Source organism: Chelonoidis abingdonii, chromosome 23 (genome assembly GCF_003597395.2).
Source record: "Chelonoidis abingdonii isolate Lonesome George chromosome 23, CheloAbing_2.0, whole genome shotgun sequence".
Classification (NCBI taxonomy): domain Eukaryota; kingdom Metazoa; phylum Chordata; order Testudines; family Testudinidae; genus Chelonoidis; species Chelonoidis abingdonii.
Window position 1 is genome coordinate 20,241,426 of NC_133791.1, and position 8,175 is coordinate 20,249,600.

At 50.6% G+C, this 8,175-nt stretch overlaps 1 non-coding gene and 1 pseudogene across 1 annotated transcript; both read left to right on the top strand.

Annotated features, from left to right (window-relative positions):
- The first annotated feature begins 3,278 nt into the window (after window positions 1-3,278).
- LOC116818185 (U5 spliceosomal RNA) lies at window positions 3,279-3,394 on the top strand. Its single transcript, XR_004372111.1, has one exon. It is a non-coding gene; the product is annotated as a U5 spliceosomal RNA (small nuclear RNA).
- A 1,133-nt stretch (window positions 3,395-4,527) lies between these two features.
- Window positions 4,528-4,735, top strand: LOC116818184 (U2 spliceosomal RNA; annotated as a pseudogene).
- Window positions 4,736-8,175: the final 3,440 nt, after the last annotated feature.

The following is an 8,175-nucleotide window of genomic DNA, read 5'->3' on the forward strand; positions in this document are numbered from 1 at the left end:
ACGGAAATATAAAAAAAGCAAAAAAGGAAAGAAAAAAAAAGAAAGAAAATCAATCCCAAATAGAAGAGACAAATGATCAGGAAAGTTCTTACATTGGGGGAAGACAAGTCGAGAGACACAAAAGGAATGGGAAGGCGGACTGAGTAAAGGATGGAAAACCACCTTCCTGATCACGGTATCTCCCTGCCAGGTAAGTATGAGCTCCTCTCGCCCAGCTGCTGCCCGCCCTCCCTCTCCCCAGACTTATAAGACACGGGGGCGACGCCGCGCCCCGACCCCGGCCTCGCCCACACGGCCCCTACTGCCGACAGCTGCCCCGCCGCGTCCCCGAGGCCCTCCCTTCTCCACGCCAGCTCCCGGCGCCAAAGGCGGCCCTGCTGGGCAGCCTGCCTCCGCTCCCACAATGCTCTGCTCGCACACAGGTCTGCATGCACGCTCACGCGGCTCCGCCCTCCGCTCGGGCCCCTCCCCCTGCCTGCCCGGCCCAGGGCTCTTGCGTGCCCTGGAGTTGTAGCCGGGTCCCGTCCCAGGCACGCTATCAGAGAGACGACATGGACCGCCTGCTGCTGGGAAAGAGTGCAGCTTGCATTTTGCTTCTCTCTCTCCCCACCGGAAGTTGGTCCAATACAAGAACCACCTCCCTTGCCTTGTCTCCCGTCAGTTTCTCCTCAGTGCAGAAGGTCGGGTGTTGACAGCCACTCTCCAGAACTGGAAGGCCACTCGATCCCTTTGTTACCTGCCAAGTGAGGCTGAGTGCACTGGCAGGCAGGCGCCTTTGAAGAAGCGGGAAGACTGCACAAATGACCAGGGAGGAGTCTAAAAATATTGCTCAGGAGAGAGAGATCAGCAGGCAGGAGTGAAATCAGGAAGGGCAACTCACGCTTGCGGTTGCCGCTAGCAAGAGATGTTAAGAGTAACAAAAGAAGGGTTTCTCAGGTCTCTTAGCAACAAGAAGAAAGTCAAGGAAAGTGTGGGCCCTGACTGAATGAGGGAGGCAACCTAGTGACAGAGGACGTGAAAAAGCTAAGGTACTCAATGCTTCCCACCACCCCGTCTTCACGAACGAAATCAGCTCCCAGATTGCTGCACTGGGCAGCACAGCATGGAGAGGAGGTGACCAGCCCCTGTGGAGAAAGAAGTGGTTTGAGGCTATGTAGAACGGCTGGACGAGCACGAATCCATGGGGCCGGATGCGCTGCACCGAGGGTGCTAAAGGAGTTGGCGGGGTAATTGCAGGCGAGCCATATCTTTGAAAATCATGGTGATCGGGGAAGGTCCCGGATGCTGGAAAAAGGCTAATGTAGTGCCGTCTTAAAAAAGGGAAGAAAGAAGGAGGATCCGGGGAACTACAGGCCAGTCAGCCTCACCTCAGTCCCTGGAAAAATCATGGAGCAGGTCCTCGAGGAATCAATCTGAAGCCTCAGAGGAGAGCGAAGTGATCAGGAGCAGTCAGCATGGATTCGCAAGGGCAAGTCACGCCTGACTAACCGAATTGCCTTCTGTGAGGAGATACTGGGTCTGGGGAGGAGGGGAAAGCAATGGTCGTGTTCTTCCTTGACTTTATCAAAGCTTTTGATACAATCTCCCACAGTATTCTTGTCGGCAAGTTCAAGAAGTATGGGCTGGAGAATGGACTATCAGGGCAGATAGAAAGCTGGCTAGGTCGTCGGTTCAACGGGTAGTGACGATGGCTCCACGTCTAATTGGCAGCCGATATCAAGCGGCGTGCCCAAGGGTCGGTCTGGGGCGGTTGTGGTCAATATCTTCATTAATGATCTGGAGGATGGCGTGGACTGCACTCTCAGCAAGTTTGCAGATGACACTAACTGGGAGGAGCGGTCGATACGCTGGAGGGTAGGGATAGGGTACAGAGGGACCGAGACAAATTAGAGGATTGGGCCGAAAGGAACCTGATGAGGTTCAACAAGGACAAGCGCCCAGTCCTACACTTGGGACGGAAGAATCCCACGCACTGCTCCAGACTAGGGACCGAATGGCTAGGCAGCAGTTCTAAGAAAGGACCTAGGGGTTAGAGTGGACGAGAAGCTGGATATGAGTCGACAGTGTGCCCTTGTTGCCAGGAAGGCTGCGGCATTTTGGACTGTAACGTAGGGGCATTGCCAGCAGATCGAGGGCCGTGATCGTTCCTTCTATTCGAGATTGGTGAGGCCTCATCTGGAGTACCGTGTCCAGTTTTGGGCCCCACGCTACAAGAAGGATGAGGAAAAACTGAAAAGAGTCGAGCCTAGGGCAACAAAAATGATTAGGGGCTGGAAGACATGACTTACGAGGAGAGGCTGAGGAACGGGGATTCTTTAGCCTGCAGAAGAGAAGAGGAGGGGGGATTGATCGCTGCTTTCAGGTCCCTGAAAGGGGTTCCAAGAGGATGGATCTGGACTGTTCTCAGTGGTACCAGATGACAGAAGAAGGAGCAATGTTCCCAAGTTGCGGTGGGGAAGGTTTAGGTTGGCTCTAAGGAAAACCCTTTTTCACGAGGAGGGTGGTGAAGCATTGGAATGGGTCCCTAGGGAGGTGGTGGAATCTCCTTCCTTGGAGGTTTTTAAGGTCAGGCTTGACAAAGCCCTGGCTGGGATGATTTAGTTGGGGATTGGGTTGGACTGGATGACCTCCTGAGGTCCCTTCCAAGCCTGAGAGTCCATGATTTTGAAGCTGTTCCCGTGTGTCAAGGTGAGCTGCAGCTCAGCGAACCCCAAGGATCTGAGGCGAGCTACTTTGCAGCAGAGGCAGAGCAAGCAGCAGGTACAACGCGGGGTGGCACCCGGCCGGCGGATAGGATCTCATGTCGCGAGACCCGGCCCATAAGGCCTGTTCCTTTGCAAAGTGTGTGCTTTTGCTCCGGATTTAAGCTGTGGGCCAAGTGCCCTCTGGCTTCTCATCCGGTCTCTGTCCTCCATGCACCTGGGCATCAGCAGGACTGTCTCAGAAGAGCAGCTTTCCCACCCCCACAGCATCCCAATCTATACCCAACTGGGGAAGGAGCAGAGGTAGCCCGGAGAAAAGACTCCTTTGAGTGCCAGTGACGGCCGGAGCATCTTATTTGCATACCCACAGTGCATTGCATGCAGCGAAGCGAGTCCCTGGTCAAGGGGCTGGTTTTGCTCTCTGTGTCCCCAGTTCCGATGATCCAACTCGGCCTGTCAATTGGTTCAGTTCCATTTCCTCTAAAAGCTAGCGGTTTAGCGGGCTGTGAGAGCAGTCACCCTGACTTGTGGTAGCATACGCGGTTGCCCTGGCAGCGCCTCTGCCAGGTGTTCTATGTACTTTGCTTTCTCTTCAGTTCATATAAATCTTTTGCCTTTTACTAAAGATTTCCGTAGAGAGGAACATTTATGAGTTTGTACCCAATTTTTTGAGGTTTTGCTTTGGCGAGGCTGTTTGCTGTTGTGAAAAAAACAGAAGGGTGCTACCTGAACTGGTGTCAGTGGCTCAAGTTTTTCTATTAGTGTATGAAAACAACTCAGAGCTCTGAAAATGACTGTTTGGGATTTTCTGCCTTTTTTTTTTTTTTTTTAATTATTATTTTGAGCTCATCGTGTTAGTGAGATAGTTTCCTAGCTAGCAGGGGACTGTTTTGTGATGTGTATTCTGCTGGCTCTTTGGTTTCGTAAGTTTTTGGTTATCACGGTTGAAGAGCAGCAAAGAAATGCGTTGTTGTTTGTGTTAACGTTTGGTTTGTCCTAAGAGTGTATGGTTTGGAGTCATTTGTAACTCTTCAGTTAGTTATTGACAACAACTTATTATTGGGCCCCTGAGTTGAAAGGCTGCTCTTGCAGATTTTAGTTTGTCATTGTTGGATGGTCAGTTAAAGAGCTGCTTTCTTAATCTAGTCCGTGAGGGTTCTTACGCCGCCCTCGTTAATATATCTTCCAGAAGGTGATTGCATGGTCTCCCTCGTCTCCTCACAGAAGAGAAATTGTCCATCCCTTTCCTGTTGGGAAAACACCAGTGTTTTCAAACATTTTGCCCAGATGAGGGATAGTTCTTAGGAGCAGAAGAGGAGGAAGATTGTGGCCCTTTGAGTCAGATTCCTAGCGTTCAAGGCCAGAAGGAACCAGCCGATCACCTCAGAGGGACTAAGGGGCACCAATGCCCCAAATAGCGGGAATTGCTTTGACGCCATTGACTGTATGTTGGAGATAGTTGTGTGGGAAGGAGCAGAAAGAGCATCGGGGCTGCGGAATAGGGCTTGCCTAGGCTTTCTTTGCCCTCTTTGCTGTAAGAGTTAACGGTGAGAGATTGGTAGTCACAGGTCAGCGGGTGGCTTTATGGAAATTCGAGTATAGAGGGGAAACCAGCGAGAGGAAGGCGTCTGCAAGACTTGTCTGTCTTTGAACAGAATTGTGTGCTAAGGCTTCTTGCTTTAAATTCCTCCACTGGAGTCATTTCGGGGAAGTGAGTCTCACTTGTAGAGTTCCCCAGTTATGGTCTTTGTTGCGTGTCTGGGAGCTCGTCCTGGTGAGGCGAAATGGGTGGGCGCAGGGGTGTCGTGGGTGGCAGGGTGTCAGCCTTGCTTGTCTGCTCCCTGGAAGGACGATCAAAGCATAGCGTGTGTTTTTCCTCAGTTTCATGCCTGCTATGTCCTTGATGTGAGGACTGTCCATTAGCTTTTTTTTTTTTTTTTTTGTGGAAATGAGGGGGTTAGAGCAGAAGCTTGCTTTGTCTGCCCCATGCATGGACCTGGTATTGCAGTGTCTCCAGGGATGGTGTATCTCCTTAGGGGAGCACCTTCTGGTTAGAAAACAGAAAAGAGTTGAGCTGTGATGATCTTTCTTTCAAGCAGATTTTTTTTGAAATAGCAGAAAAATATGGTGTCTTTACGGCTTTGGTTTCTTTCCGATAAACACAATAGAGGTACGGTTTCTTGGAAGTGTTTTGTGAGTCTGCAGATGTGAGAGGTTCTTTTTTGTCTGGCTAAGAAGTATGTAAGAAGCTGGACTCCATCTTTCTGCTGAGTCTTTTCAACAGTATGAGGGAGGAATGCTTCCAGACTCTGGCTCTGTTGGGGAGATGGTTGTTTTTTCGGTTGTGTTTTCTTGGGGTGGGGGGCTTGGTAATATTTGAGATGACGTGTATATCAACAACTGCAGGAGTTACACAGACTTCTCCCCACCCGACCTACGTTCTATGTATCTTGGTTGGTAAGATCGAGACAAGGCACTAGGTGTCGTGCTGCCCCCGGCACACAGGGGCCCCAATCCTGATTTTTTCCCCCCAAACCCACTGTAATCTAAACGCCAAATAATAACCCTTAACCTCTCATTATTGCCACCCTCACTATTGGAAAATCCCCAAAATCACCACAGTGGCTTACAAATCGTGAGGATTCGTTTCTTAAAATAAAACCTAATGTGGGTCCTCTGTCTTTCCCTTCCGGTTTTCTGAACCAGGCAAGCTAGAGACTTACCTTTCTAGTGCAGCCAGAGCCCCAGAGACAGGACGCCCGGCGCCTGGGGGCTGGCAGGCAGTGGGGTTCCTCAGGGTTGTGTGTTCCACACTTTGATCTCACCCACCAAGTATCAAGTGTGATCTCCTCAGGCACTAGAATAGCCTTAACATGGAGTCACAGTCAGCCCCTTGGGCACCCTGACTCTGTTTGCACCCAGGTGTGGTAGAAGCTGCTGTAACACGCAAACTCTGTACGTCCTTTAGGGCTAACCCTAGCCAAACAGCCGGGATCCCTTGCTTATGCTTAGAAGGCGTGCCGTCTCCCTGAAGTCCGAGCAACAGCGGGGGTGGGGGTGGGGGTGGGGTGGGGACAAGAGTTTCTTCCTGACAGGGATTTTTATTCCATTCCCCAGAGCTCAACTGATGGGGGCAAGTGTTTGTGCAGGTCTCTGCCTCCTCGTGGCTGTGTGAGGGGAGCAACCAACCAAGTCTTTTGTCCACGGATGATCCACTGGCTTGTCTGATGTCTCAGTCAGGGCCTTCTCTTGCTGGAAAGGAGATGACGCTTCTTCTGGTAAGCAGCGTTTCACACTTGGTAATGCTTCTCTCCTGACGGGTGGCAGCAAGGGGTTGCAGCTTTCGTGCCAACGCTTATTTGGACCTTACTACATGGCTGCGGCTATTATAGGTGAGAAAAATGCATGCAGCAACTCCCGAGCTTGTCATAAACTCTAACCACATTTTTTATAACTCTAATGCTCTTTTAAGAACACTAACAAACAGGTGAGCAAGACAAGTTTCCAGCCATGCCTTTGTCACGTTTCAGTAAGGCCTAGGGCCTTGGCATGAGCTGGCACCTGGTCTGCTGGTGTCAGAAGAGGATCTTCCTCTCTTATCCCCAGGTGTCTGTCCTGGGAGCAGTACTGTTCAACTTATTCCTAAATGATCTGGGAAAGGGTAAACAGTGAGGTGGCAAAATGTGCCGATGATAGAAAATTGCTCGAGATAGTTAAGCCCCAGGCAGACTGCGAAGAGCCACAAAGAGATCTCACAAAACTGGGTGACGGGACAACCAAATGGCAGATGAACGTCGGTGCTGTTAAGTGCAAAGTAATGCACATTGGAAGACATAATCCACACTCCCCATAAAACGATGGGTCTAAATTAGCTGTTACCACTGGAGAAAGAGAGCTGGGAGTCGTTGTGGACAGTTCTCTGAAAACATCCACTCAATGTGCAGCGGAGTGTTGGGAATCATTACGAAAGGGATAGGTAAGAAGACAGAAACTATCCTAGCGCCTCATATCAATCCATGGTACGCCCACATCTTGAACACTGCGCGCGGATGCGGTCGCCCCAATCTCAAAAAAGCTACATTGGAATGGGAAAGTTCAGAAAAGGACAACAAAGACGATGAGGGGATCTGGACCAGCTTCCGTCTAAGAAGAGATTAATAAGATTGGGACTTTTCATCTTGGAAAAGAGACGATAAAGGGGGATACGACGGCGGTCTGCAAAACATGAGCGTGTGGCGAAAGTAAATAAGGAAGAGTTATTTACTCCTTCTCATAACGCACGCACTAGGGGGTCACCACATGACATTCATAGGCAGCAGCTTTAAAAGAACAGAAGGAATATTTTTTCACGCACACCACAGTCAACCTGTGGAACGCTAGCCAGAGGATGTCGCGAAGGCCAAGACATAACAGGGTTGAAAAACGCACTAGATAATTCATGGAGGCTAGGTCCATCTATGGCGCTTCGCCAGCGGTATCTCTCGCTAACCCCTGTTTGCCAGAAGCTGGCATGGGCGACAGGGATGGAGCACTTGATGATTCCCTGCTCTGGTCATTCCCTCGGGGCACCTGGCGTTGGCCGCTGTCAGAGACAGGGTGCTGGCTAGGTCTTTGACTTTGACGGGGTCGCTGGGAAGATGGTAAATCAGACAGGACCCGTTCGAGAAACCTCTTCATTTCCTTGCCATTGCCTGACTGCTTTATGCATTTCCTTTTCCTTACTTCCCAGCAGAGTGACTAGACACCAGATCTGGGTGCTAGCAGAGGGACCTGACGAGCTCCGTCTTTTCGGCAGCGTTGAACATGCCAGGGCACAGTCAGATTCTGGACGCTCATCTGAACGTAACGCCTAGCGCTCAGCTTTATTTCTGTTTCTTAGCTCTTTTGGCCATCGATCTTTGGTCTGACACGTAGGTCCCTGCATTAGGAGAGATGGCTACTTAATGAGACCATAAACCTTGGAAATCAATGAACCCTGAAGTCCGTAGAAGACCCCGAAAGGCCCTTGGGGAGTGGAGTGCAAGCTGAGGAAGCGTTCCCTGCACAGCTTACCTCTCCATTCTCGTTCCTGTCCTGAGCGCAAAGCCGGGAAGCAGCTCCGGTAGGGGGGATGCCAATGTGTGCAGCGCGTTAGACAGGAAACAGCAAGGAACTGGACTGGTGTGGAGTGAAAGTGTAAGCATCTTCTGTATGCCTGAGGACTGCATGTTTGAGAGAGTTCTGCGGGACGTGGAGGCTCTGAGTGGGCTTTCAGAGGAAATGTAATGGAAAGGCAGCAGAAAGTGGAATCCCAGGTTTTTCAAGAATCCTCCACTAACAGCCCAAAAAGCTCAGGTCTACTTACTCATTCAAAATTAGAATAAAGTTACAGCAAGATTTCATCCGAATGAAGTCGAACCCTAAAGGTTTCAGAACACAACTGCTATAAGGAGCCACGAGGGAAGCAAGAGAAAGTCAGCCTTGTCACAGAGAA